The sequence below is a fragment of the Cyprinodon tularosa genome, unplaced genomic scaffold, assembly GCF_016077235.1.
Source record: "Cyprinodon tularosa strain WSP-4 unplaced genomic scaffold, ASM1607723v1 ctg124, whole genome shotgun sequence".
Taxonomy (NCBI): domain Eukaryota; kingdom Metazoa; phylum Chordata; class Actinopteri; order Cyprinodontiformes; family Cyprinodontidae; genus Cyprinodon; species Cyprinodon tularosa.
Genome location: NW_024038048.1, coordinates 3,981,987 through 4,005,164, shown reverse-complemented (window position 1 = coordinate 4,005,164; position 23,178 = coordinate 3,981,987).

Sequence of the window (23,178 nt, the reverse complement as noted above, 5' to 3'; positions counted from 1 at the left end):
CATGAATCGCGGACAGATGGACCCAGTATTCAGGAGAGACAGTCAGTAGGAAAGTTCAAAAGATTTATTAAAATAAAAACAAAGCGGAGCTGTGGCTCGCGGACACTGCAGGCGGGGGGGCGGGGCACCGCCCGATCTCAGACACTCTAGGGAGGAAACACAGGTAAGTGACCACGATAAACTGATGTATGATTATCTGGGTTGGTCACCCGCCTGGCCCAACAGTCCAGACCACGAGCGTCCCCAGTGCTGCAGTCCCAGAGGTGATGCTGGAAGCCGACCCCGGCGAGGGATCCAGAACAGACAGGAATAGACAGGAACAGGCAGGACCCAGACCAGACAGGAACAGAGACAGGTGGCAGGATCCAGACCCCCAGGCATGCACAGGCCCCCAGGAGGGCCCAGAGTCCGACTGGGACCAGAAGCATGACCAGGTGGTCACGCACAGGAGCAGACAGGATCAGGCGCAGAACAGGCAGGCACAGTGGAAGAGGGTAGCCGAGACAGGACGTAGGAACCGGAACTTGAAGCAGACTCCAAACCGGTCTCCACCCTGGAGCCAGGCTTACTTTGAATAAAAACTGAACCTCCCCCCATAATGAGCCAAAAACCCAGAGGACTCCGCAGGGGAGGAACAGTGGACGATCAGGAGACGAGACAAACACTAAAACTAGTGATGGGTCGGGCAACACCGATGCGTCGGCGCATGTGTCGGTCTCATAGAGCGAAACCTGTGTCGACGTGTGTATCGCTACGGAAAAGTCACGTGACCGAAACAGTTCCTATATCGGTCACGTGACCGATGTTTCGAACTGATTGACAAGCCTTTATAAGGAAGCGCATCTGCCAAAACAATCTTGCGTGTTTTGCGAATATAAAATTAATAAAAAATTATGGAGCTTCCTCAAGCAAAAAGAAAGGCTTCTGCCGTGTGGGACCACTTTGATGTCATTTCGGAAAATAAGGTATTTGTTTTAATTTCCTTGTTTCATCCTGTTCCTCTCAGAGTTTCCACTTGATTTTCTGAGTAGAAATTCATTTCAAAGTGACCTTTAGTTTACTGTTCGTGTTATTTTCTACAGGGTAAATGTCGCAATTGCTCAACAGAGCTTGCATATTTAAATAACAGCACCTCCTCAATGCTGAGGCATTACAGGGCCAAGCATGAGAGTGAAATCTATGACACAACCATGATGAACTCAGGTATTTTACAACTTACTGACTTTGTTTTATTGATAATTCTGAATAATTTACACTTTCTCATTTTTAACCATCAAGCTTCCAGGAAGCAGATGCTTGATGAGGCTGTGCTTAATTTCATTGTAAAGGACTGCAAGCCCCTCGCTGTTGTGGAGAATGAAGGGTTCAGGGAGCTGGTTCAGCTCCTTGAGCCCTCATATGTTTTGCCAACCAGAAAGGTTTGTGTGGAAATTATCTAAAGTGGTAGTTTATTCATCAATTTTATTTTAAATATATTGATTTTCTTCTGGTTTGACTTGGTGTGGTTTTCAGACCATCAAACAACTGTTGGCCAAAAAGTACGAGGAGGAACGGGAACGGGTGAAAATGGAAGTACAGCAGGCTGCGGACAGAATGTGCCTCAATAGCTGGAAGCTCAAATGAGCCCCAGCCGGGAACATCTTCACAACAGCTGTCTGCCCCCACTTCAGGCATGATATTGAGCATCATTTCTTTGTTGTTTGTAAATCATGTACTAAAATACTTTTTTTTTTTTTTTTTTTTTTTTTTAAGATGACCTTTGGGAACATTTTGATCTCGAAGTGGGGAGGCAGACCAAAAGTGCCACAGCTGATGCCATTCTTGAGGTGCAGAGATACATGGCAGAGGGCAATATTGCGAGGTCCCAGGATCCTCTTGTATATTGGAAAAACCAAAGGACGGTTTATCCAAACCTCTTCCGCCTGGCCTTAAAATTTTTGTGCACTCCAGCTTCATCTGTGCCGTGTGAGCGGGTGTTTTCCACAGCTGGAGAACTAATATCAAAAAAGCGCAACAGACTGAATTTCAAAACGTTGCAACAACTTATTTTTTTGAATAAAAAATTGTAAAAAAAAAATACCAGTGAACAAGCATCTTCATTTACTACATGTTTACTTAGAGATTATTACATTATGATGCAGGTTCTCATTATTCATTGACTGTGTCTAAAATATCAAATATGTTTTAATAATAATACAATGCATCATACAATGAATTGCATCATATTATTGTATATAATAGGTCATCAAATCAGTGTCAGTTAACTCTGTCAACTAGGTTGCCTGTAGGGATTTTTAATGTCCACCAGGTGTCAGTATTCAGTGACACAGTATCGACACAGTATCAATACAGTTTGGTAATGTGTCGAAACGTTTCATGACGCCTCATCAACCCATCACTAACTAAAACCCTCTTTCCACTGGCAGCTAGGGATCCAGGACATGAACCAAATAAAAACTGAACAGAAAGACTGACAGAACGACAAGCAGAAAGACAAGCAATGATCTGGCCCTGAATGCTCAGGCTGAACTGAATATAAACCAGAGGAAACAGGTGAGAGGGATAAATTATAATTGAGGCTGGGAAGGAAGAGGCCAGGTGAGAGGAATTACTAATTAGGGGAGAGCAAACAGGCCAGATCATGACAGACAAAATATGTTTTTAAAACAAAATATAGGATGTTGCTTTGTGTGTGTTTATTACCCAAAATGTTATTCGCTGTTAGAATTTAGCTATGACAGCGTTATGAAAAGGTAAAGCAATGTTACTTGGAAATAGAAATGAAAGTGTGTGTTGTACAGAATGTCACAGCTGAACTTACTGAACAGTTAACAAGCCTAAAGTTTTTTGATAAATGGTAGATCATCTCTTTAATCAGTGACTTTTTAAGATGAATTTAATCTGTTTGCTACAAAATTATTTAACTAACCATCTGCCATTTATTTCCTGTTGATTTAAAGCAATTTTCTGAAATTGTCTATGTTCATAGTTTGATGTAAAGAAGTGTATTTCTGAGACTATGGTAACTGGGTTATTGTGAGGTCAAGCATGTCCACGTTACATGGGTGTAACCTTGCACATAATCAAAGCATTACATTCAAGATGGATTTTGAGGATAAGACATGACCGGCCTGCAGCTCAACTCAGGCACCAATGGTAACTCCAGGTAAGGTGAAAAAAGAGCTATGAAAATGAGCAGATGAGTGCTTTTGTTCTGTGTTTTGGCCACAGGTGGCAGGATCATTAAACTCCATAATGCCTCTTTGATGCGGGATTAAAGAAATTAAAAGAAATTCCTGATGTAACATAGTCAAATATTCCTGTTTGTTATAAGCTGATTTTTAGCCTCTAGTTTATGCATGATGGCTTTCCATACAGAGAGACAAATTTATGCCTTGTTAAAATCCACCTAGGATCCCTTACTCCACATTTTTAAGTCTCCTTGAAAAACTTATGACAAAAGTGTCATGTTAATGTTAAGTGCAAATACTTGCTATGCTTTTGGTTATGCTCAACCACCAGAAAAAAATTACCTGCTATGTTTTAAAGGAAATTAAGAGCTATAGGATTTGTAGGTTAAGAATGCAGATATAAGATTTCTATAGCTCTAAAGACCTTTGGATTTTAGACTTAGATCAGCAGAATATGGATCAGTGTTTAGAGAAAAACTTGCTCTTTCCATCTGCATTATTCATAAAGCACCCCAATCAGAACTGAAGGACTTTGTCCAATAATGCTGACATCGTTTTTTTTTTTTACCACATTAGTCGATACAGGTTTACTGAATTATTATCTCTGCTTCATTAAAACATTTTATTCATTTTGCTAAGAGAGGCTCCCAACAGTATTAATATCCCTTTTCCTACTATAACCACAGACCTCAATGTGTTTTACCTCAATTTTATTGATAAAAAATTAAGTGATTTTTTGTGCAGAGGACAAAAAACAATACATCGTTCGTAAGAATATTACCTAAAAATCTGAAAAGTTCAGAATCCACATGTAACTTGTGTCCAAATCAAAAAAAAAAAAAATTCTGTTGTTATTTTTAAGTTGAGCTGCATTAGTGCTTCTTTGTGCTTCTTTCTTTCATTCTATCCCTGGTAGTATGCTTAAGGCCTTTCCCATGTTTTCAAAATATACCTCCACCTCAGGTTAAGTCATTTTCAATATTTGTCAGGGTTCCCTTCAGGATCATGTTGTATGTTATGTGTACCTGCTCTCGGATCAGGTCTTATCTTTTTTGCGGCATCCATCTTCAAGTCAACTTTAGTTTCTCCTGCTCAACTAAAAAAGAGGATCTAAAAAAAAATCTGCCCTGACCAAAGCATGTTTGTGATGGACCTTCTTATGACTTTGTTTTAAAAGCTGCTTTCTCTCCTTCTTTCAGTCCTTAATAAAGGGCAAATTAACTTGTGATGCTCATGGCTAATAGTTGTATTCTTGAGAGATCCTTTGTCCTGTGCTGCAGATCTCTGCATCTGCATATTATTATTATTATTATTATTATTATTATTATTATTATTATTATTATTATTATTATTATTATTATTATTATTATTATTATTATTATTATTATTATTATCTCTCTTAGAGCTACCATGAGTCTCTTTGTTTCTTCTCGTATTTATACTCCTCTTTCCCCTACAGACTGTGGATTTGGAAGAGCAGGTGGACTCTTTATTTATTAGATTGTTTATCTAAAGCGACTGGTTGTTCCCGGCCTTTCTTTAGGGGCTATAGTATGAAAGTAAAGGGAGCTAAACAAATAGATATTTGTTTTATTTATATATTTTTCAGATTTATATTTGTGAAGTTATTTGAGACTCATCCTTTCACTTTCACGTTAATAATCTTAAAAAAACAAAACAAAACAAAAATGGTCTACTGTATCATAAAAAAATACCTGGAAATATAATAAACATTTTATTGTAATGTGAGAAAACATATCAAAAAGCACCAAGGACTATTTGCTATTTTCTAAGACAACATGACTGTAGTTTGTTTTATGTCACAGTGAATATCCCTGTTACTGGATAATAATCTGTTTATTGGTAAAGGCTGTATCTATAGTACAAGCTGTGGACTCAGTTAACACATGTAATTTGTTCCTCCTGTATTTTGGTTCATCTACTGAAACAAGTTAAAAGCATGTTTTTGCCTCTCATGCTTTCCCCTTTGATCTTCTCAGATCATTTACCACTGAGCAACGTGCGTGCACTGCCTATAAGAGCCATGATGCACATTACAACCACTGGTCTTCACGGCTGGCTCCCAACCAATGCATCATGACAGACAATTGACTCCGTGTGAGCCCAAATGTTCCTCTCACTGAACTGTGCAGATAGGATCAGAGCTGGGATACAGATGTGTGGTGGGGAAATGATGGCAGTTTACTGGATTTGAATTGTGCCCTGGAGAAAAGGAAGTGTAGTTTTTCTATCAGACGGAAAGATCAGAGGAGACAGATAATTCAGTTATCACATCTTCAGTGATTACGGCGACAGGACACAGTTTGTTGATAAGGATCAGCATGTCTCTTGAAGGCTCTGTTCTCTTATTAGGGAACGAGAGAAGTCATTTGTTTTCTAACATCTCTTACTTTCTGTTTCACCTTGCTAAAACTGCATATTTTAATTGTGATGTAACTACTTAATTCTTTTCTGTCTCATTTGGTATTGATGTAGTTTTTTCTTTTTTGCTTTTTATCTTGATCTATAATTATGCAAAACATTTCCCAACTTTTCACAAAGCTGGCCTATTTCCTTCATGTTCAATTTGATCTCTTTCCATCTTGATTTGACTCATACAAATTGACTTATGCATACAGGAGGACCTAAATGAAGCATTACAGAAAACAAATTTCAAGATACGCAATGGGAGCTTTTGTTAGTCAGATCGGGAAGCGTCCCAATGTTATTTTTTTGTTTTCAATTAATCTCTTCCCCAAGAATAAAATGATTTAATATAGATTTCAAAACTTATGCTTTGCTAATGCCATTAATCATGATTTTTTTTTTTACACTATTTGTGTATGGAGATCATAAAAAAAGTCTCTCTTTCCCTTTTCAAGGTATTGAAGTCATTTAAGTTTAGTAAGGTGTAATTTGTGGATTAGCCACAGACCAGATTTGTTTGTCTAGTCATCCAATCAGAAATTGTACTGAGATCTGGGGAATTTGGAGGACAAGTCAGCACCTCCAACTTGTCTTTCAGTCCCTTAAACAACTGCTTTACTATTTTTGCTCTGTGGTAAACAACATTATCCTGCTGAAACAGACCATTTCCATCAGACAAAAACTTCTGCACCATCACTAGTGTGTAGCTTTTTAGCCTCTTTACAACAAACTATCTGTGAAGGGATATGGTTTCCTACAGCATGTATACTCTCCATCATATAAAAAGCAGTATAACTTTCTTCTGCAATTTAAGCTACATAGTTAGACTTTTAGATTAGACCAAGTAGGTCACCCTTCCTTGTGGTTCTTCATCAATGAGCCTTGTTCAGTCATGGCCCTGCTACAGATTAACCCCTGTTCTTTCCTTGGACCTTTTAATTATTACTGACCACTGCAGACTAGGAACATGGCACCAGCAGCTCTGGAGATCCTCTGACCCAGTAATTTAGCCATCATAATTTTCCTCTCATATAGAAAAAATTATCAGTCTGCTTTATTTTGGTGTTGGCTCTGTTATGAATAAACGATTCAAACAGTTATATACAAAAGCCGGTCAGAAGTGGAACTCTATCTTTGTTTATTTCCACTCTGATGTAGTACCGATAACCATCTTTACTCTCATCTCATCCTAGTCCTGCTATGCCTCATGCAGTGCTGATAAAACAGTCCTGAAAAGAGATGGTGCAATGTGCTCTGGATACTGGTTAACAGTGACTCTACAGCAGCTACACACAGTTCTTTTGAAATCATGTAAACAAACTTTGCTGATCATTCTGGGAAACTTCACCAGAACAAACACCCCCGACATGCTAGGATAAACATTTAAACTTTGGTTACTACAAAGTCCACATCCTGTATAAAGTTAAGATCAAACACAGAACCTTAAAAGGGTCATGATCTGGTGATCCGGACTTTTGGTTCAAGTTTAAGTTTTCATTTTGGGTTTTCAGTTACACTATGATTTATGTCATTCTGTGTTTTATAAGGCATTGATTTATTTCAAATTAGTGTTGTTTTAGTTTTTCCTAGTTATATTTAGGTCCCATTGTATTTATTGCTTACTCTCTATTTACCCTTTGTGCCACTCTCCTTCACCTTAGCTGCCTTCTAGTTACTTCTGTCCACACCTGCTCCCAATTAGTTGACTCCATACATTGTTCTGTTTGGCATATATACTCCTCCACCTGCAGTAATTCTTGGCTGGATTGTCTTCATTCCCTCCTTAAGTTCTGTGTTTGTTGATTAGTTATTTCTGGATTTACACAACTTGACCAAAATATTTACAAAATGATATTTCACATATGAATAAGTGCGATGTCTTCCATTTTTGAAGAGAATTAAAATAACAAAAAAAAAAAAAGTTATAGCCTGTGTCTCATCATATAGAGGTATGAACTAATGCAGAAAACAGCAGATCTTGTGTACTTCCACATCATCATAAATGGAACAGAGGTGTTTTAAGTCTCCAGTATGCTTTCAAAGGGAAAGTCACTTAAGACACTATATATGTATATAAATAAATAAATAAATAAATATATATATATATATATATATATATATATATATATATATATAGTATTGGCATCACACAGTTAGAGCAAATGTTATTTTTCATAGTTTCCTTACCTAACCTAAATTAACTCAAATAAAACTTGAACATGTACCCTATTAGCTAGTTTACACGGATTGTAAGTCATGACCTATGGTTCCTGTTGAGAAAGTGCGACTTTTAATACTCACAAACTGTTTTATTGCACCTCTGACAGTACTTCGAACATTCCTAACAACATACCAGTACACTTTATGTGGAAGTTCCATATGGCATATATCTCAAACAAACACTTAAACTGTGCCCAGCAAAGGTCGCATTAGTCTGTAACTTCTTTCCATTTTATCACTTGATATTAAGAAACTTAAATGCATTTTATAATGGAAGTGACATGACAGATCAATACAAATTTAGAGATTTGAAGTGGAAGGAAAATGAGGCATGTTTTCTATACTTTTCCATCTTTAAAATCTGAAAAGTGTGGGTTATCTTAAATACCCTTTACACTGTTATCCCTGTATAGGGGAGGAATTGTGGAAGGACAACTATACTGCATCAGATAAAAAGCATGAGCATCCTGACCTGCAAGATGTGCTTGTTCAAATTTTCAGTCCACAGTTTTCTGAAAAACCCTTTACCCTCAATAGGAGAATACTGCAAATCGTAGGGCAAAAGATTACAAATTAAAAACATGGCTGAGTCTCTTCATTCTAAAAGCCCCAAACATATGCAGGTGTATACATTTGCATGTGTTACAAACATGTGAAGAACAAATATATTTTTGTTAAAATCCATGAGGTGAGCTGCCTATATGTCCTCTCTGGCGAAGGATTATATAAAACCTCCTATTTGACAGATAAGAATGTCCGCAAGTCCCCATGTTAATTAACCATTGCTTTGTTTCTTACTTCTAACACTATTCAAACAGCAACCTTGATGGCGATCACTGACACACTTCTGTTTTGGCTTAACTCATACTGACCGATTTAGTCAATTTGGATAGACCAGTAGTCATGTGTTAGCTAATCCAAATCCTGGGCTTTAGTAATTTTCAAAAACACAGCAAGTCTTTTAAGCTGCATTTCTGAACTGCTTTCCAAACTGCTGAAGATAAGTTACTAATAATAACAAGCAATGAAATCGTGGTCCTCAAAACTTTTAACTACAGTCTCATCATAAACACAGTTTCTTGTGGAGCCAAAATGTCCACTGTTTTGTCTGATAAGTTTAAAAGCGTTCATGTTTAAAGAATGTTTTTCACCATGTTTCTTTCACCCCCTTTAGAGTAAAATCTCTTGCAGCCATAGATCCAGGTTTGTATAGCTTCTTGATGTTTGATTTATTTCTCCACTTTACCTTGTAGCGTGAAGATAAATGGCCACTCAAGGCATCAAACAAAAATTGAGGGCGGTGCATTTCTGGGTCAAATGCGTTCTTTAGCAGCATACTCACTTGTTGATGATGTTTGCAGTAGTCGGTCCTTTTAAAGTCATTTGCTGTTGAGTTCTTTCAGACCCAAGGGTGGAGGAGAGTTTCTGTTTGGATGGCCGTGCAAATCAGTGGGTGGCATCACAAATCCCAGACCACAGAGCTTTCCCTTTGACTTTTACTCCTGCTAACCATAGAGATGATTTGTTTTCTGGTTTTCCTCCATGGAGAGTTCCAAGGAGGACAACCACTTACAAATTTATTACCTGCAGCTTATCTGTCTTGTTTTATGGTAGCCCTTATGGTGCTAATTAATTGAGCGTTAGCTTGTTCTAGTCCATAATTTTAAGATAAAGGTCAAGTGGACCAGTTGCCCCATAGACCTCTTACCGGGTAATTTATCTCTAACATATGACTATCAGTTTTTTTAGTCATAAATTGTACAGGGAGAGTAGACCCGGCTCATAAAGCAATGAGGAACCAAAATATTGTAAACCTGTATTTTAGTTTTGATGGCTGATGTTTTGAAGTGAGGCCCTTTAAGGTATGTCATGGAGTGAAAATTCAAACAGTTAGCCAGACAGACCCCCCACTTTGTCTCATTGTAGCAATTTTAAGCAACTCAGAAGGAAAATGCTCTTTTCTGTGGGATACAATGTTTTTATATTGGAAATTCAATGTTATGGTTGTGAAGTAGATAATTTTAAGGTTTGTCACTGATTTTAAATACTGGGTTTGTTTTAAGAAGCATAATTGAGGTGGTTTAGCGTGCCTTCTATATCAATCTATGTAATAATCTATTGGGTGGAAGATTAGAAATTGTCAGTCCACTTGGCTGAGCAAAATATAAAAACTCAAATCCTAGGAACAAACATCTAAGGGCCAATACATATTTAGCATGAACAGATAATCTTGTTCTTTTAATTAAGGTGGCTATTTCAAAAACAATGTTCCTCCTGGCATGGAGTGTAATATTTCACAACATTTCAAACATGAAACTCCTGGTAAATCCTTATACAAAGGAAACAGGACAGCATATTTTTTTCTAAAGGCATGAGCTGTTTTCTAAAAAAGAGCTTTTTTCACTCAACGTTGAATAGACAATGTTATTATTTGTAAGATTTGGAGTAAAGTGTAGAGCCATCAATATAGACAGAGGGAAAGTTAAGTTTTATGTCCTCCACCATATTAGTTCTGACTTCTCCTTTGATCTATGCTGTACTGATATATTATAAAAAGAACTGTAGTTATGAGAATGCTTAATAACAAAAACTAGAAATTCTAAATTGAGGAAAACATCATTATCAAAAGAATATCTTCTTATCTTTTTTTTTTTTTTTAGAAAGGAAAACTATTGTATATGTTGTTTTCCTCACTTTCAAAAAAACTTTATTAAACAAATTTCCCATATGCATCCTTCCCACAACGGCTTTTTTATATAACAGGTACCAGCAACCAAATAAGAAAAAGTTCTGCCAAATATGTGCGAAGGTCATGCTGCAAAAACTCCCTAATAAGGGCTGCAAGAGCTGAATGATGAAAACTTCTTCTTACCGCTAGAAAAACACAACAAAATTCTCTGTTTTTGTGGGTTATTTATAGACCCAAATATTCCTTTGAATGTCTAAGAGTCTGACCTAAACTCCAGTAGTTAAATTGACTTTTTGGATAGGATTAAGGACAAGGTGGCTTTATATAAATGGAAGCATCATCCAAAGAAGCGTGTGAGGTATAATGAAGTTTTGTGACAAGCATACAGCAGCTGTTTCTTGTGAATGTGTATTCAGTCAGCGCAAACTTCTTCTGGAGTATATCTAACTAGCCACTAACACAATTTTGAGGAGGTATTTGTTTTTTCTACAAACTTGTGGTAAAATGACACTGGTGTAGAAGGAATAGTTTTAATAAATTCCAGAGAATTTCACCTCACAATATGTGAACTATTTACTGTATGCACTGTTCTATTGACTCATAAGCAAAAAGCATCTCAGTCTGCAAAGATGCAGTAGCATGCAATCCTCTTAATAGTCTAGTATGTTTGTTTTTTATATCAACAGTAAGATCAAGGACAGATATTTGTAAAAAGAAAATCACTTGATACAGAGCACATTCTGCGAAACCCTCCTCTTGTGCTCCCTCCTACATACTGTATCCATTTAAAAAACCTCTGCCAGTTCTTTCGACTGAAAAGCTTATAATTTATGTGTAACAAATGTAAGGGTAATAATAAAATCTAGTGGATCTATGTACAAATAATCTATTTTAGTAGATAGTAAATCTGAGTTGCATTTGATTGTAAGCATTCTAACGTTCCCACAAATCATGTGCAAACAATTCAGGGGCAGAGCAAATTTAGTATATACAGATAAATAATTCTATCCAGAAAGCATTATGTTTCCCTCAAAATACAGACAAATTATGTGCATATGAGTATAATTTGAAAGAGATAATGGTTGGCGTGCTCCTCACTGCAGACTGGCAGCTTCCTCCTTGGCTTTTCCCTCCCACCAGCTTTACTACTGTATGCTTGGGTTTTTCAGTGCTTCCATAATCACAACCAGTTTCCAACTGCAAGAACATGAAGTTCTGTTTGTGATCCCCATATGAACTGTTTAAAAGAAATCAACAGTGCCAAGTTTTAAAAGTGTTTCTGAAAGTTTGTGCATTATTCTAGCAATGGAGTGGAGTGGGATGGGGGTAATAACAGAGCTCTGTCTTTTTGGGCCTCCTGTGTAATTAGCTGGAACTGCAGTTGTGTACACCTGCACACATTTACAACTCAAAAAACAAACACTTAACAGTTCTCAACAAGAAATTTTAGATTTTATTATAGGTGGTTTTGGTTTTTAATAGGCAGCAACTGTCCTGTCTGATTAAACATGCTCAACAGCTCCCACCCTTTGACATGCTGTACCCCTGAATAAACTCCTTTGAAGTCCTTACTTAATAATAGAAGGAAAAAAAAAACATTTTCCAACAATTTATACTCTTTTGTGCTTGTAAAGAAGGGGAAGTTCTCTTTCAAAGTAAATTATCTATTATTTGCCCATATGTTCCCTTTGTTATCTTTTATGTTTTTTAAGTCTTCCTCTTATCTCTGTACATCGATCCATAATGGAGTTTAGTCGCATTTATAAGCCTGGAGACAGTTTACTGCATGCTGAACATAGAAAATACCAAAAAACGTATGAGATTTCATTTCAACCGTCCGAAACCTTTTTTAATTTATTGCTCATTTTATTTTAAGAATTTCCAAAAAGTCTGAATAAAGTCAATTTTACTCTTGATCTACACTATTATAAAATAAAAACTCAGTGATTTGTGTAAATAGTATTTCTACATTTTCATTTTAAATCTACATATTCTTGTCTGCAGGTTTACAATGTGTGTTTTTTTTTTTGTACACGAGAAATGTAGAATATTCTCCCTTGTCAGATTGTTTACCATTAAAAAGGTGTAAAAACAACAAATATTCTGAAGCTTCTTTTACCAGAATTTCATAAAATTTTTTTCCCCAAATTACTTTTATGAGTCAATGTCTCTCTACAATTTAAATGATTCTTCTCTGTTTCACACATGAAGCTATCAAGTGGCATATATTTCACACTAAACATACACAAGTTAGTCTTTTAAGTTTTTGCTTTTAATGTTTTAGGTGAACCTAACTTAAGAAATCCTGATCTGTAAATATAAAATCTTAAGAAAGCATAACGTGTTGCTTATCTTTAATGCACTTTATGATATTTAGTCCGTTTGGTCTGTGAGATCTTACATCTTGTGAGAAGAGCTGGTTTGCAGTGCGTAACAAAAGATTTTCTTACTGTGGAGCTTAAATGTTACTGTTTCACCTGAGGAACAAATCAGATTTTGGATAGAAATAAGATAATTTAGCATTAAAGTAAAAAAAAAAAAGGTGAGGACGTTTTAATTAAGGCTTCAAGACTGCAGATGAAGTAAAGTACCAATCAAATAGCAGGATATTGGCCTAATCACAGTACTTTCTTTATATCTCCATTGGTCTTTATTTTGCATTAGATATTCATGACGGGGGTAAAGAGAAAAGGGAAGATGGGCAGCAAAGGTTCTCTGGGTCAGGACTTGAACCCTGTACCACTGCATTGAGAGTTAGCCACTGTATTGGGTTACATCATACACTGTGGACCCACCTTATTTTAATTTGATTGAAGTACAAATAGTCACAAGCAGAAATTTTTAAAAAATTAAAATCAATGCAGCCAAGTGACGACCTCTTGAAATTTCTCATCAAAAGTATTGTAATTTGGATGGACCGTTGGATCAGAAAGAACATTGGAATATATGCTTTGATGCATAATGGGAATAATCTTTCAATTTTTCCCTTTTCCTATAATCACTCAAAAATAAGCTTTTATAAATGTTTTTTGTACTTGTGCAAACAAAAACAAAAAAAGGCGTAACAAGATGAATCAGTCAGGATTGTGCTTAGCCGGTCAGACGTCAAAGAAATTAGCGTAAAAGCCTAATGAGCCTAACTTATAGAATCTTTGCCACTATGACAACATGATAGAACAACACAAAAACATGTTTAATGAAAAAAATAACATTTTGTGTGTTTTATTTACTTTTTTCTCTTTTTCTATGCATTAAAGTATGACTGAACTTTTTTCAAGTAAATAGGACAAGTGCTGCACATGCTTTCTGCTCATTTTGTCATTTTACTGAGAGGGTGGGTTATGCAAGCTCTCTTTCACTGCTAATTCCATCAAAGCTTGGGGAACAGTTCTAATTGGGCGTCTCTATTTTTGGTTGTCTTCCAGCCCTGTTTTGCTGCCTTTGAGAAGAGGCAGCGCAGCGAATGTAAAGCTGTGTGATAACAGGGCCATTCGCCACAGTACTGAGTTTGACCCTGCAACCAGCCTCCATGACGGATGTGAGATGATTCTTAGCCCTCCAGCTCAGCACGACACACTCAGCACAACTCGCATACACTCTCTCCGAAACTCTCCCCATTTCTCTGTCCCACTCAACCTCTCTCCCTTTCCCCAGTCTCTGCTACTCCTCAGATCAGCTCCGTGCTGTGTGCTATTTAAAGCTGCTGCCATATCCGCCCACGGCTGCTTTAAGAAGTGGTGACTCACCTAAACAGATAGCTCAGTACACTGTGGATATGTGTGCAAGAGACAAGGAACGTTGGCATGTGAATGAGAGAGCTGCTTTTGGTCTACTTTGCCGAGGCCTCGTCTTTTCAGAGACAGGTTCCTCTATGCACACTAGGACCCATTTCGGCACACATCTGTTCACTTGGTGTTACTGCAGTATATATCAGTACAGTCACATCCTGGAAATGTCCAGTTAGATAAGCAACACATATAGAATTACATCTAATATAATTATATTTATACCTTTCTCCTTTGTAATGGGACATTTATTAGTTGCATCGCTATACAAGTACAACTTCCATCTGTTCGTCTAGTAGTACTAGACGTTGCTGCAAATTAGAAACAAACGGGGAATGCGTATGGTACATTCTTTATTTGTGGCTGCAGCTTGCAGGCAGTAAAGCTGGGCAGTCTTCACTGACATGGTTTTCAGACTCCCACCCTCTCTGCTCTGCATTATTAAATAAATCTTAAATAATTCACTCTCTTTTGGATCAAATAAATATTTTCCTTTACAATTCAGACCAACAAATGAGTACTGCTCATATATCTGCTAAAATACATTTAATCATGCTGCTCATTTGCTGATTTTCATATTTGATCTAAACACTGTTTAAAGAATACTTGTTTCTGATAGATGTAAAGGATCAATGTTCTCAAATTATTATTATTATTTTAAACAAGGTTTAACATCGGAAAAAAATCCAAGTCTCGACGATGATGCTGCAGTGCCTCGATGTAAAGGACCCACTTGTGTGTGTCGACCTGTTATTCATGCTTTGATGCACGGTTTAAAGAGGACTCTGGGAAGCCCGCCCCCTACGCATGCGCAACTTAACACACACATGGAAAAGCTATATTTTTTTGCACATTTCAAGACAAGAACTCACAGCCCCGCAGAGCATAAAAGAAAAGCATCTCCATGTTTTCATACATTGGCCTAAACTTTTTCATAGTGCTAACACAAAGCCAGATACTTAGGAAGTACCAGGACTACGACCTTCTGATGTTTCTTTGCAGCGTGATTCTAAAGTGGATTTCAAAGAAATAACTGCAACGCTTTCATATCATCCTGAGTTAATACTTTAAAGCTGTAAACTCTTAACCAGGTCCACTTATTGAACAGAGTTAAGCAAAAAGTCATGTGTTTTACTTGTGATTAGTTAAAAGCATTAGTGCCAAATTAAATTACATCTGAAGCAAAGTGAATATTTCACGTTTTCTGTAAACACAGCTTAACCTCGTTACTGCATGTGACTTTAAAAAAAAAAGAAAAAAACGCAATAACAATATAAAAAGCAATAAAAATTATTATTATAAAAAAAATAAACATGAAAACATTAATACCTTTTTTGTTATACTAGTGGTTAAACTCAGTGTGGGGAAAAAAATCTACATTTTCTAAAGGTCACCATTATTATTAGTGGCATAATTAGTACTATTATTAGATATATTTACATTATTAGAGTTTAGGTTTTAGACTGCAAAACAACAGTTGCCAAATAAGTAATTTCTATTTTTGGTTAAAAAAAAATGTAATAATAAAAAAAAAAAATATTTTAAACTGTCCGTATTAGAGCCTGTGCTAACAAAGTAAATTTTTCACAAAGTGATATTTGCCAATCAGAGACACTGAAACCCTAACAAAGTAAAAACACGTCAACATAACCAGTTCAATGTTTCTTCAGTGTTAATATGCCTATGGATTATTTTTAGCCTAATCTGAGTTATAATTTACTTTTTATGTTGCTATTTCTACACTGCAAGTGAATTTACATTTAAAATAATAACAGATATTCTTTATAAGGTTATGTCATCTTTTCTGCCTTCCCTTTCCTTCAACATAAATCAGTGGCTGAGAGCTAACTAATGAAGCTTGCAGTGTCTAAAAAAAAAAGAACATAAATTGAAAGTGCACGTTGACAGTCCAGCTGCTTTTGCAAGCCGGTACACAGAGGAACCACTCTGGCCTGTCGCCAAAAATTGCAAGCGGAGCTCTGCACGCTCCGTTTATTAGAAAGGTGCTCACTCATTTTTTCAAATGGAGGGACAGAAATCCAACAAACTCCCAGCAGCTGCAGCTACTCTGTCTCCACATGCAGTAAAGTTTTTTGCCTCATGTGGGGGATCTCTCCCTCTTTTTGAGGCAGACTTTTTGGTCTATAATTTATACATTTACCTTACTTGCTTCTGCGTGCATTGGCCTCCTGCATTTTTTAGAGGCCGGGTATTGAGGGATTTTCTGTCATGCTCTCTTGCTTTGTTCTGATCACGCAAGCCGCTGCTATCCCACATGGAGGAGCACTGACAAATACATAAGGCTAACTCATAACACCAAAAGTTGAAACAAAGACATGTATGAGCACTGTCATGCCAAAAAAAAAAAAAAGTAGTGAACACACCCCACACCCACACAAAAACACAGAGGGGAAGTCCCAGCCCCTTTCTGAGAACACTCTGGGAATGACTGTCTTGCTTCGTGGCATGAGTATTTTTCACCCAACCACACTTCAAACTAAATCAGCCTTTAACTTGTGTGTCCCAGCAAGAAAAAGGGTGATGAATCTTTCTCTCACACCCATGCAAGCAAAAGCGGTCTCTCCTGTGTTCCCTGTGGAGAACACATGGCAGTCAAAAATAGAAAAAGAGGGAAAGCTTGAGAGAAACAGATAAAAGAAATTGAAAGAGTTCCTGAATAAAATATATATATATATATATATATATATATATATATATATATATATATATATATATATATATATATATATATATATACCTAAAGAGATTTTAATCTGAAATATCAATACTTCTGTGCAAACATTAACTGTGAAATTATTGATTTATTAGAAAAAATTTATATATTTGGAACTTTAAATGTATTTGTGACCTTGTGGATTTTAATTTTAACAGGCATAATTAATTGGAACCTAAGCATTTTTTTAAAATCCCAGCATAATTTATATAAAATATATAGGCTAATGAAATGTTTAAAAGATTATTATTTAAAAGATAATTGTTCGTGGTACTTTAAAGAAGACTTTACTGTAAATTAACATAAAAAGAAATATAAATTTGTCCATTTTTAAGAGGCTGCAACAGACTTGTAAGCAATTGACCCAACCTAAGAGTGTTTATCACTGATTCGAGCATTTCTGCAAATATATTTATTTTACTGCATTAAGAGCACAGCAAAAATGTTTATTAATTCTCCCGCATCTGCATTTTGTTTAACAGGCAAATTTAACAACAGCTTAAGCATTTACTATTATTCAGTAGAGAATAAAAGTAATATTTTTTGTAATCTAAGTGATTTCGAACCAACAATTGATTACGATATTCTTTTTCATATTTCCTCATAAATTACATAATGAATTAAATCTAACAAATAATGCACTGTTTGATATTTTTACCATCTAACTAGTAAATGGATATAAAAGCCAATGATGTAACCTGAGAGTATTTATGCCTTAAGCAGATCCTGTGTTATGTGCAGCTGTAGAGCAAGATGAGAAAAGAAACTGTCTTTACCATCTAGATGTAAAAATGTACTTATTTTAGAAACAGATTTAATTACTAAAAATACAGTTTTTTTTTTCAGTTTTAAGTTGTTTTTTTTGGTCATCATTATGTGTGTAACTGTATATAGATGTTGGTGTGTGTGTGTGTGTGTGTGTGTGAAAAATATAGCATGAGGTAAAGCTGAACATTTTCTTTTTACAGAAGCATAATCAATGGTCGTATATATTCTTAAAACTGTTATTGCTGCCCTTTAAGTATAAAAATATAGATATGAATGTATTTACATGCTACATAATTAAAAGTACTAATATAATATAAATAATCTGACTCAGCTGCTCTGTCAGTAACTTTTTTTTATGTCAGCCAAAGTTCACAATATAAATTGTGTAGGTAGGACTAATAATATTTAAAATAAATTTTAAATTACATATACTAGTGTTCTCTGTCTTGCCTGGACTTTGTAATACTTTTTCTGAAAAATATATTTCTTTCTATTCAAATGCAGCTTTGTCACATCTTTCTTTTTTTGTTTCTTTGTTTCTGTCTTTCTTTGTTTCTTTTTTTGTTTCTTTGTTTCTTTGTTTCTTTGTTTCTTTGTTTCTTTCTTTCTTTCTTTCTTTCTTTCTTTCTTTCTTTCTTTCTTTCTTTCTTTCTCACAATAGTTTACAATTTGTCATTCAGTTGCAAAGCGTATGGGTTTAAAATCCCTCCACTGATTTAACATGTTGAAACAACCTGGATTCAATTATTTTCCCGTTTTAAGAAATCCCTCTGAAAAAACCCTCAAACTTCTTTTACTGTCCAAAGAAAATCCCTGACGGACCTCGATCTTTTCGCCCTCCCACTCTATCCATGTGCTGTCATTTAGATTCTCTTCCTAACATGTAAATTTAGGTCAGGCTGCACTCTCCTCTCCCAGCGACACAGGAAAATGTGGAAATGGATCGTTTCACACCAGTTAATCTTATTGGGAGAGAGGGAGGGAGAAGCTAAAACAACAATCTCTAATGTGGAGAACAAGAAGGCGAAAAGAAGGAGAGGTACTGACGAGAGAGGGAGAGTGCAAAAAAAAGAAAACAAAAGAGAATTAAGATGGAAGAAGGATGAAAATTTAAGAAGTGGGGCAGAGCAGGAATCAAGATGAACAGAGGATGAGAGGCGAAAGAGGAAGACACAAAAGAAAAGATGAAGACAGAATCAGTAAAAAAAAAAAAAAAGACATCAGGAAGCAGAGAAAAAACAAAAGAGGATCAAAAATTGAGGTAAAGACAGGATAGAACTGAAAATCAAAGAGGAAGAAGACAGAAGTATGCCCCTCACGTCTCATCTTGGAACTTTTTGCCAGCATCACACCTCCCAGTCCTGGCAGCTTGCATACTAACAGACAGGCCATATGGCTCCATTGTGAGGAGCACACAAACACAACCCCATAAATGCACACATCATCACCGCAAAACAGACCAGTCAGAATCACAAACAAATGCTATGCACATAAAGAGTAAACAGACACACACAGGTACCCTCTCTTTCCTGCTCTTAGGGATGAGGAAATGTGTGACAGACTGAATGAAGGAAGAGAGGAGAAGCAGGATGTAATGGCACGTTCAGATTTTTTCCTCTTCTTTTTCCCATCCGGAGGGCTCCATGGGAGAGCATAGCCGTCCCAATTACTAAAGCTTGCACGGACATAGATTCAGACATGTGCATGTTACATACTTGGTCACGCAAGCCTCTTTCTCGGTCTGAGCAAGCATGCAAGAACATAATCTTTATATCAGATACAGGGGAAAAGCAAATATTTGGAGAAGGCGATTAGCAAAACCGCAGCTACTTTCAATGCATGCACATTCATACAGAGATTTAAAAGGGACACCAGGGAGGAGAAAACATACAGCTGTGGAGGAGTTTTGCAAGAAAGGACTTCATGGATAAGTTGAGATTTACTGATGTGTAAACCACTTGACACACAATACAGTCCTGAGTGTCATTATCCAGGAAATGGATAGTTCCTGATAGAGCAGATTTGGGACAGGCACTCAGTTGGGCATCATCTGAGGTTTTCTGGAAGTGCTCACTATAGACTGTTTGTTACGGTCCATTAACAGAAGTGTACAACAAAGAGGTTATAATTTACAAACTTGACGTGCCTCCATGCTGCACGTTTTTTAACATTTGTGGACACCAGTTTATAATTTTTTTTTTTACATAGTTAAAAAGAGATAATGACTAAGAACATAAAATTAATTTCAACCTGTTTGCAAACTCTTAGAAACTACTGAGTGAAAAAAAAAATAGTTTATCCAGTCATCAGTCAGATATGGAAATCTTTATTCAGCAGAAAGGAATTTAACATGTGATTGGGAATTATAATAGTAATGGTTATTTACCAATGAGACTTTAAAGATTGTGTTAAACAAAAAGAACTCATAAACTACATTAGTTAACAAGTGATATTTATATTGAGATATATTATTTTTATCCAGTCATCATTTTCCTGTACCCGCTTAATCCTTCCAGAGTTTAGCATGAAGCTCATCTCCAGCAGTCAGTGGATGAAAGCAAGGGTGATAGCATCTAACAGGGGCCAATTGCTCTTAATGTGATTTTGGTCATTTTTCTGGAAGTGGGAGGATCCCAGAGAACTGGAGGGGACCCATATATTTACACTGAACACCCTACTCTACTTTAAAAGCAATGTATCAAATCTATAATTTAATATATTTTGTTAATGACAGAGTATTTAAAAAAAATATCTAACTGGCTAAAAATATAACACATGAAAAAAAATAATTCTTAAAATATATTAGATGCCTGACTAAAATGTTTTTTTAATATTGAATGCAGAAAAAGCTAAAAAAAAAAAAAAAAAAAAAAAAAAAAAGCTTATTATTTACTAAATACCTATTTAGTAAAAATATTTTGTTGAATTTTCCAACAGCTTACTTTACTCTTTAAATCACAGCAAATTTATTATAGCAATGTCTGTATCAGCGAATGGATTTTTTTTTGTATCACTAGTGAAAAAACAATATTGCAATGGTCCTGATGTTGAATACAGCAAGCAACAGCTTAAGCTAACTACTGAGCTGGTAAAAGACTGTTAAGCACACCAACCTTTTTGTAGTTTTAACTGAAGTCATTAACACCTTTAATTTACATTTACTTCATAATCCCTTTCTGTGCAGCTTCAGCAAAGTATCACCAGGATGTGTAAGTTAAATTGTTAATTTTAGTTGTTACGGTAATTGAGTCATAATATGGTCTAATCTATAAAAACAAACTCAGTATTTTAACCTAGAAGCTTCTTGTATGAACAGATCTCCCATATTTTCGTTTCGTTTTTATTGTTATATACAGTAGTGTGCATTACAACAAACGAGAAAATTAATAATCTGATACACTTGGAAAGGAGAAAATATAATTTTTTTTTACATTTTTTTTTTATTCAACCATCAAAACTTGACAGATAAAGAGAAAAGGAAAAAAAAAAAGAAACTAATTTTTACAGGAGACAGGCAAAATGAACTTTGCTTTTTACTATTCCATTTCAGACTATATATATATATATATATATATATATATATATATATATACATATACATATATATATATATAGTCTGAAATGGAATAGTAAAAAGCAAAGTTCATTTTGCCTGTCTCCTGTAAAAATTAGGGTCTTTGGAGAGAAAGAAAGGTAACGTCTGAAAACGGATCTGATATATTGTAAATTATCATCATTACTATACCACTATCAATATCATAACTATTTTCACTAAAACTATGATTATTCTGTTATCACAATGAGATTTTATAATTGATATTATAGTTACTATAATTTCTATCACTGTTGATTTCATTACTATCACAGCATTTAATATCATTTTTACTCGTTTAAAACTCTCTCTACAAACTTTGTCAATACACAAAGTTCCCATCTAAACTGTATCAATTTACATTTTCGAAAAATGTCTATGGTTTTATCTCCAAAGTTTGAATTTAAATAATTTGTCTTAGTTTAGTACAGTGACTAAACGTAGACATCAAGAGGATCAAAACCTACTAAAGTGTAGCAGAGATGTCAAGTAACTAAGTACAAAAAGCCTAGTTACTGTATTTAAATCACTTTTTCAGTTATTTGAGTTTTAATTTTACCTCCATTTCGAACACAAATATATGTACTTTCAACTCTTTTTCTTCTCAAAACTGCCTTATTGTTACCACTATAAATACTGATGACAAGACTTGACAGCTGCAGGAAAACAGAGGGAAAATCAAAAGTGCAGAAGGAATCTGTCCAGTTGGAGAACAGTGTTTATAGAAAAACCTTGATGGCCAGATGGATGAAGAAAAATAGCACAAAAATGGAAACACGGCAGATGATGGATCAGATTGTGAGACACAAGAAATTTCCCCGTTCATTTCCTCTTTATAAGAAAATGTAAATTAACATGTTAATTATGCTTCAAGCTCTGTTGCAATTTTAATGCTATTTTTAACTTCAGCTTTAAAAGCTCTAAAAATACTGAAGTCCGTTTGCAGGACTTCGGTTCAGTCTATATGATCCCATCTGAAATGTTAATTTAAAACAAAACTAGACTACAAAAACTATTCATTATTTCTTATGTTCTCTTTTGCAACACACTGAGAATTATTAACCTATTTTCTGTGCCTGAAACTGTTTTTTAATTTTTTTAATACGTTTAACTTTTGTGCTGAAGTACAATGAACCTGTGCATTTTTTCTACTTTTACATAAGAAAAGGAGTTCTATCCATACTTTTACCTGTCTTTTTATACTCACATATACTTTTAATTAAGTTACAAACTTGACAACTTTTTTTTAACACCTCTGAAATATAGTTATTGTTAAAGAAAACATATCCAGTGATTATTTTACAATGCTCACTAAGTTTCCACAGCCTATGACTTTACTTCACAGCAGACCACATAGTTTATTCAATTTTACATGTCTGTGATGTCGAGAATGTAAAGTATAACCGAGGCTTTGCATTCCTCTGCTCCAATTTTACAGCCATCATGGAAATGTAATTGAGACGAAAGCTACTGCTTTTCCTGTTAGTTATACTTTCATCTCAGCAGACATATTTTATATGGATTGTGTTATATCATGAAGTTAATAACTCTTTCTTAAGGACATGATGGTTTATTCCCCTGCTGTTATCCCTGTTTTGTAATCGGCATATCATTTTGGAAATTAGGTGATAGATAAAGCAGAATCCTGCAGAGCAGCGAGCAGACATTTTTATCAGATGATGTGTTCAGTATGGATTTTTCTTCTGTTTCCTATTACCGTATTCATCGGCTTATTGAATTCATCTGAGCGTGTAATCCTGGAATAGCTGACT